This window comes from Cricetulus griseus, chromosome 2, assembly GCF_003668045.3.
Source record: "Cricetulus griseus strain 17A/GY chromosome 2, alternate assembly CriGri-PICRH-1.0, whole genome shotgun sequence".
Taxonomy (NCBI): Eukaryota; Metazoa; Chordata; class Mammalia; order Rodentia; family Cricetidae; genus Cricetulus; species Cricetulus griseus.
In genome coordinates this window covers 252,782,340-252,790,392 of record NC_048595.1, presented here as the reverse complement: position 1 = coordinate 252,790,392, position 8,053 = coordinate 252,782,340, and the positions used below count along the sequence as shown (strand labels likewise).

Here is an 8,053-nt window from a genome sequence, read left to right as displayed (position 1 = left end):
CACCAGCCTGGTCTGGACCCCTTTGCTCTTCACTCGTCCTACTTTGCATCCGGATTCCAGTTCAGTTCAGTGATTAGTTGTGGGTGTCTGCTTCTCCTTCCACCAGCTGCTGGATGAGGGCAATTGGGTAGCATATAAGTCAGTCATCAATCTCATAATCAGGGGAGGGCATTTAAGGTAGTCTCTCCTCTATTGCTTAGATTGTTAGCTGGTATTATCTTTGTAGATCTCCAGACATTTTCCTAGTGCCTGAGTTCTCTGTAAACCTAAAATGTCTCCCTCTATTATGATATCTCCATCCTTGTTTTCTTCTATTCTTCGCCTGACTCAAGCTTTCTGCTCCCTCATGTCCTCTGCATCCCTCCTCTTCTCCCTTTCTCATTCTCCTAGCTCCCTCCCCCCTCTCCCCGTGTTCCCAATTTGCTCAGGGGATCTTGACCCTTTCCCCTTCTCCAGGGGACCATGTATGTCTCTCTTAGGGTCCTCCTTGTTTACTCTGGCAGTGTGGATTGCAGGCTGGTAATCCTTTACTCTATGTCTAAAATCCACATATGAGTGAGTGCATACCATATTTGTCTTTTTGTGATTGGGTTACCTTGTTCAGAATGGTTTCTTCTAGTTCCATCCATTTTCCTGCAAATTTCAAGATTCCATTTTGTTTTCTGCTGAGTAGTACTCCATTGTGTAAATGTACCACATTTTCTCTATCCATTCTTCAGTTGAGGGGCATCTAGGTTGCTTCCAGTTTCTGGCTATTACAAATAGTGCTGCTATGAACATCGTTGAACAGATGTTCTTGTTGTTTGAATGTGCTTCTTTTGAGTATATGCCTAGGAGTGGAATTGCTGGATCTTGTGGTAGACTCATTCCCATTTTCCTGAGGAATTGCCATACTGATTTCCAAAGGGGCTGTGCAAGGTGGCACTCCCACCAGCAGTGGAGAAGTGTTCCCCTTTCTCCACGTCCTCTCCAACATAAACTGTCATTGATGTTTTTGATTTTGGCCATTCTGAGGAGTAAGATGGTATCTCAGAGTTGTTTTGATTTGCATTTCCCTAATGGCTAAGGATGTTGAACATTTTCTTATGTGTTTTTCAGCCATTTTAGATTCCCCTATTGAGAATTGTCTATTTAGTTCTGTACCCCACTTTTTAATTGGATTTTTTGGTGTTTTGGTGACTAGCTTCTTGAGTTCTTTGTATATTTTGGAAATTAGCCCTCTGTCAGATGTGGGGTTCGTGAATATCTTTTCCCATTCTGTGAGCTGCGGTTTTGTCTTGTTGACTGTGTCCTTTGCCTTACAGAAGCTTCTCAGTTTCAGGAGGTCCCATTTATCAATTGTTGATATCAGGCTACTGGTGTAATATTCAGGAATCGGTCTCCTGTACCAATGAATTCAAGGGTATTTCCCACTTTGTCTTCTAATAGGTTCAGTGTGGCTGGGTTTATGTTGAGGTCTTTGATGCATTTTGACTTAAGTTTTGTGAATGGCGATAGGCTTGTATCTATCTGCAGTCTTCTACATGTCGGCATCCAGTTATGCCAGCACCATTTGTTGAAGATGTTCTCTTTGTTCCATCGTAGAAATTTGGATTGTCAAAAACTCAGGTGTTTGTAGGTGCCTACAGCAGATGTTTAAAAGAGATTTTTAAAAGAAAATTATTTTTTCAATTGATCTTTATAACAAATTTCTGAATACCATTCTCACTACACCCCTTGCTGCCCTCTTGATTTTACAGTGTGTACTAATAACTCAGTATCATTCCTGCTAACCGGTGTCTTTTGTCTTGTTTCCTTTGCTAGATCTTTACCAGTTCTTTTGACTGCTTTAGAGAAGCCAGCATACCTTTTGTTGATTATTGTTTCTCTCTCTCTCTCTCTCTCTCTCTCTCTCTCTCTCTCTCTCTGTGTGTGTGTGTGTGTGTGTGTGTGTGTGTGTGTGTGTTTCTGAGTCACTGTATAGCCCTGGCTGTCCTGGTACTCGATCAAATTCACAGGGATACACCTGTCTGTGTCTCCTAAGTGCTGGGATTAAGGGTGTGTGCCACCATTGTATCTAGCGTACCCAATCTGTGAGATTTTAGTTCAGCACAAAACAAAACAAAGCACAGAAAATATTCTGTAGCTAACAGTTGATAAGCTGCTGATCTAATTCAGCATCTTCATTTCAAACAAAGAAGAGGAAACAGAACATGGCACCTGTGATACAAGCGGGGCTGGAGTGTCATAGGAGGACATCCTGGCATCTACACAGCCGTCTGTCCCCTCTGCAGCACTGCAAAAGAGAAAATTAGAAAAACTGAGTGAGTGGATAAATAAACAATTACCCACCTCTTAGTTCAGTCATTACTATTGTACTTCCACTCAAGTTCAAGTCTACAGTGTCAGTAAAAACATCTCAGGTTTTTACTGTATCATCTGGATACTGTGAAAGAAAATCAACTAAGGAAAGAAAGCAACATTTATAGTGTATTTTACCTTCAGATTCTACTTCTCAGTCCTCACTGTATTTTGCAAATGTAGCCATCCATGGCTATGTTAATTATACCTGTATCTCATGGCTTGGCCTTGAGTAGTTTATCTTCTACAGTGAGCTGGGATTAAAGGCATGGGACACCAATACCCAGATACTGTTTTTCTCTACAGCAGTGGTTCTCAACCTTCCAAATGCTAAGACTCTTTAGTACAGTTCCTTGTGTTGTGATGACAACCCCACCACCATAAAATTATTTTGTTGCTACTTCATAACTGTAATTTTGCTTCTGTTATGAATTATAAGCAAGCATCTGACATGCATGATATGTGATATGTAACCCCTGTGAAAGGGGTTGAGTACCACTGCTGGACAATTTTCTTGATTTTTGTTCTTATGTTTTCTCTCTCTACCTTTCTTCTGCTTGATGCATATGTGGGGTTTTGTTTATTATTTTTAATGTTCTAGTTTCTTAACATGGAAGCTATTAGTCTATCTTTTGCAGCAGGTGTCATAAGTTTTGTCTGTCATAGCTAATATGCTCATAGATTTCAATATGTTGTTTCATTTGTATTCAATTCAATGTATTTCTTGGTTTTCCTTTTGGCTTCATCTTTTTTATTTTTTATTTTTGTTCTGTTTATTTTCTGTGTAGCCTTGGCTATCCTAGAACTCACTTTGTAGATCAGGCTGTTCTGGAACTCAGAGATTCACCTCCTCTGCCTGCTCTGTACCACTACCCAGCCTCCTTATCACTTTCTTATGGACTCTTTAGACATGCATTGTCAGATGAAAGTTTTCCTGATATATTTTTTTCTCAGGGATTTACAATGTGATTCTAATTACCTAATATCTCTTAACTATTAAATATGTAAACTATGCTTTGTCAAAGAGAATTCTGGAAATAAGTTGTGTCAGCAAAGACTGACCAGTTAGAATGCTATGATGTGCAGAGGCTAGAATGTTGCAGATCAAATTACCTCAGACTAGAGTTACTCCCTCCAAACAGCTGTTCTTTGCCCACCTCTGTGTCCAATTAACATTATGTGACTAATAGACAGAAACTTCTTGGGATCTATTAGCTTACAAGATCACTAGCTTCCATCAACCTGAAAGCTCAGAAAGTCAACTACAGCATCTGAGGTCTAGAGGAGAGATTCCCCATCTTGCTGTAGATATCTTTCTGATGTTTCCACTAATAAGTGTTGATTTGCAGCTTTCTTGGTTCTCTTGCTTCTGTGTTGGAATATAGATAGCATTTGGGGTAAGAAAATCTGTGTTTTCAGGCTATGGTCATTCAGATTTCACTCCACAGGAAATTATCTCTTAGTCCCTTTAAGGGGAGGGATGTGATTTTGTGTTAACAGGATAGTGATTTTTTTTTTTTGTAGTATTTCCCTGCAGATTAAATTAATTCATAGTAGAATAGTGTGTGGCACAAAATAAATACTTGATAAATTCTTTTTGTTTTTAACAATTATGATCACGTGCTCACAACTTTGAGACTAAGAAAATGGGGAAGCTCTCTAATTTACTTTGCACGCATGTGTATGTATATTTGTGTGGGTACACATGCTTGTGTGCAGCTGGGCATGTATGCACATACACGTGTGTGTGAGGACAAGGTGTTTTCTTAAATCACTCTCTTCTTTGTTTTGAGACAAGGTCTTTCAAGGAACCTGCACTGAGCCTGGAAGGCCCAGGGATCTACCCGTCTCCACCCTCCCAACTCTGGGACCACAGGTCCATACCACAATACCCTGCTTTTCACATGGTTGCTGGAGATTTGAACTCAGATCCTCACGCTAATGTAGCAAACATTTCACCAACTGGGTTGTTTCCTCAGTAGCCCTTCCAATTCACTTGTTCAAACTCGTTTAACTAGTTGATCCTGAAGCAAGGAGAAATCCATACAATTAAAAGTGCATACACAGATATTTATGTACATAAATGCAAAATCCTAAAGAAATTGTTTTCAAATTACTTGGTTTTTGTTTTCAATAAAAATAACAGTATTTTCTCAAAAAAGAAGTCATTAAAATGTTCTTTCAATGTATGGCAAGAGAACAATGGTTAAATGAGAACGGGATATTTCAATAGATGTAGACACCTTTGTTGATGAAATTTAGGAAAAAGTATTTTAAAAAGTAAAAAATAAGCAAACAAACAAACAAACAAAGGCAGGCCATAAATACCTCCCTGAGCAGATTAAAGATCTTCATGAATAGCACAGCAAAAAGTTCAACATATCCTTGTGCAAACTGTTTCCATTTGTGCCAGGAAGCCCACTGAACGCTGTGCTTTAGCTCTTGGTAGATGACGGTGTCGCGGGAATAAAGCTGGCAAGCTGCCAGCTGCACTGAGCATGGCTGACAGATGGTTTGCATAGAGAAATTCAAGATTTTTATGGGTAAACTCTTAAAACTTACAAAGACCTCATTGTTGTGACTGGATAAAATATCAATTGGTTTCATTTTATCAGCAGTAGCAAATTCGTAATAAAAATAATCCAAGGAATAAACATTACAAAACTTTCCAGAGACTGTAAAAGCTACTGATAAACAAGAATGGAGGAAAGGGGAGGATTGGCAGAAAAGAGCTGGGGTTAAATGCGCTTTCAAACTCCCAGTGAAAGATTGGTAATGCCGGAGGAGAGGAACCACGTAACTAACCCTGAGCACATTTGACTCATTCTAGTATAGTTGCAATCTGGAGAAAAAAGGCTTTAGAATATTCATCTTAAGAGTCGTTCACTCAACAACTAATTACCGAATCTGTCGTGCACATGTCTCTCGGCAGGAGCAACACTCCGTCGTGTTCGTTGCTGAGTTCAGGGGTCTTGAAAAGATTAGTTACAGAAAGCCTGTTTAATGTGAGGACTAACGAAGTAGCCCTCGGATTAAATTCCTTCTCGTGCCGATTGAAGAGCTAAGACTCGGGGAAACCAGGAGTCCTTTGAACTTGGGGATGATTATCTATCTCTACACCGCTCAGTAGTGCAACCATGTTGTTTATCCCAGAAACCTTTAGCAATTTGAACGAATATTGAAATAGATTTCCCTCAACCACCTGCTACACTTAGAAAAGTTAAAATCAACGTACTTGCCTTGCTCTCTCTGCTGGTACCAATCTACTCTATAACCCAGGCTCCCATCCAATTGTGGTCTGGGTCAGGGAACACTGGTCATATAAAGGAAAAGCAATTGTGGATATTTAAAATGCAAACCTTAGCATTTCCCACTCTGGTCAGCTCAGTGGGTGATACTATTTGTCCTACTCCAAAATCCCGGAACTTGCTTCCAAATGGCTTGACCTAAAATAAAGATGATAGAGGAGTTATTTGCACTGGTTTCCTCTTACAGTTGCTTTGGGTTTTTTGTTTGTTTGTTTGTTTGTTTTCATGGAAACAGCATATTTCTTGTAGGATACTCTCCTTACCCCAATTCAGCAAACACTCCTGTTTAAGTGCCTTCTATAAATTTAAGACATAAAGGGAGTATTGTCACCTCTTTGTGTTGGGGGTAATAAAGCGTAAAGTTTGTAATACACAGGTTCAGTTCTAAAAGCACCAATTACTTCAGGATTTCTCAATGTTTAAACTAAGTGAAGTCACTATGGTTCTTTTGTAAGCAGTCAAAATATGCCTTTCTCCTGATAACTTCAAAGGTATTGATTTATTTCTGTGCGGGAGTTTTAAACTGCTTTTTCGCCAGATATTTCTTCTGACTTTTGTGGAATAGACAAACATCATGCTGTGATTTTTTTTTTTAAGTAGAGCTTAGTATTTTTTAAAAAATAAACTCATTTATTTCAACAGGTACACACTTATTTATTGAATGCCTATGTGACCAAACTCTATTGCAAATGCTCTGCTGCCTGTCAAGGTTTATTGTCATTTTTCATTGTAAGTGATGTCTCCAAGGACAAGAACATTGGGTACTTAGTGGGAATGAAGAAAGCATTTCCAGTTTAACTGCTTCATTTTTAAAAACTGAGATGCGTTACGATTAGTTTGCTGAGACACTCAGTTTTAATTCAATTAGTTCAAATTCACAAGCAGTTTTCAAAATCAATCACTTTACTGTGATAAACTTACAAATAAAACATCCTCTACTACTAAAGTAGCTGCTCGAACACTCATCCAGTCCCAAACTGTACATCTCGGTGAACTTTTATACAGTTACAATGGCCATTCTGGTGCTGAGCTGATGGTTTCCTACTTTTACTACCAATTATATGTTTATACACTTAAGTAGCCAAAAAAGGAAAAGAAAGTTGTGACAGAGAGGAAATTAGAAAGGCAATTAGCTTTGTATCCCCTCCCATGACTCATGCGTCCTTTTACCTGTATCCGCTCCTTCCTCATCAGCTAGTAGTTCCCTCTCTTGGTCTTTTTTTTCTACAAAATTTAACGTTATACCCATGTTTATACCTGTATTTGCATGTGAGGGAGAATATATTTTCTTTCCTTCCCCCCCCCCCGTTCTGACTTTTGGTAACTTAATATACTTTCCAAGTGGGACCATTTTCCTACCAATTTCATTTTTTTTTAGAGCTGAATACTATTATATTTTGTGCATGTATCACATTTTCATTATCCTGTAATCTGTGGACAGACATCTAGGCTGGTTCCATTTCCTTGATATTGTAAATAAAGCAGTAAACATGGAGGTGCACATTTCTCTGGCAGGATAGGAAAGTCTCTGGGTGGCCCTGAGAAGAAGCAGGTAGTTCATATGGTTGTTCTATTTTTAATTCTGAGAGAAACCTTCCAACTGATATCCAAAATGTCTGTCAGACTGTGAACTCCCACCAGCAGCAAATGTTCCTCTTTCCCAGCATCCTCTCCAATATTTGTTGTCAGATGTGCTATTGACTGAGGTGAGGCAGTTTCTCAAAATAGTTTTAATTTGGATTTCCCTGATGTCTAGGGATATTGAGAACTTTTTGAAATAATTATTGGCCATTTGTGTTTATCCCTTTAAAAGCTGTTCTTTTCACTAGCATTTGTTTTTTGGCAGCTTCTTTCTTTGGAATCTAATTTCTGTAGTTCTTTGCAAATTCTGGATGTTAGCACTCCTATCTGGATTATAGCTGGTATTTGCTCCCATTTTGTGGGCTATTTGTGTGCTTTGCTGCTAGTTTCCTTGGCTGTATAGAAACCTTTTAATTTTATGAAGTCCCATCTGGTGACACTTGGGGCTACTTTCTGTGCTGCTGAATTTCTGTGCAGAAAGTTCAGCAAAACAGTCATAATCCTAAACATTTACATAGCAACATTTCTGACACTGCCAGCAATGAGAATTCTGCAACCAACCTCTCAAGCCTTTTAACCTAATGGTGAATGAATTTGGCTTACAGCCTAATTACTGGCTTTGAGCTGCTCTAAAAATTGTTAAGCCATCACATGTTGAAAACTCCAAAAATTCAGCTTCCCAAAACTCTCCAGTGTGTTGTTTGTATTCTCTTTTTCTAGTGAGTTAGATGATAGTTAATGATTTGACAAAAGTTATTTTTTTGCTATAATATGTACTTCAATATTTATTTTATAAAAGACAACAGAGTTTCCTAGATTACTTT

The 8,053-nt window shown here is 38.7% G+C and overlaps 1 long non-coding RNA gene across 1 annotated transcript in view; it reads right to left on the bottom strand.

Moving 5' to 3' along the window:
* Positions 1-1,477: 1,477 nt before the first annotated feature.
* The window catches only part of LOC118238240, an 89,940-nt gene continuing 83,364 nt past the window's right edge, over positions 1,478-8,053 (bottom strand). The window contains exons 3-6 of the long non-coding RNA XR_004768025.1: positions 5,700-5,786; positions 4,225-4,364; positions 2,200-2,275; positions 1,478-1,622 (exon numbers count right to left, since the gene is read on the bottom strand). This is a non-coding gene — a long non-coding RNA (uncharacterized LOC118238240). The remainder of the gene's footprint in view (positions 1,623-2,199; positions 2,276-4,224; positions 4,365-5,699; positions 5,787-8,053) is intronic.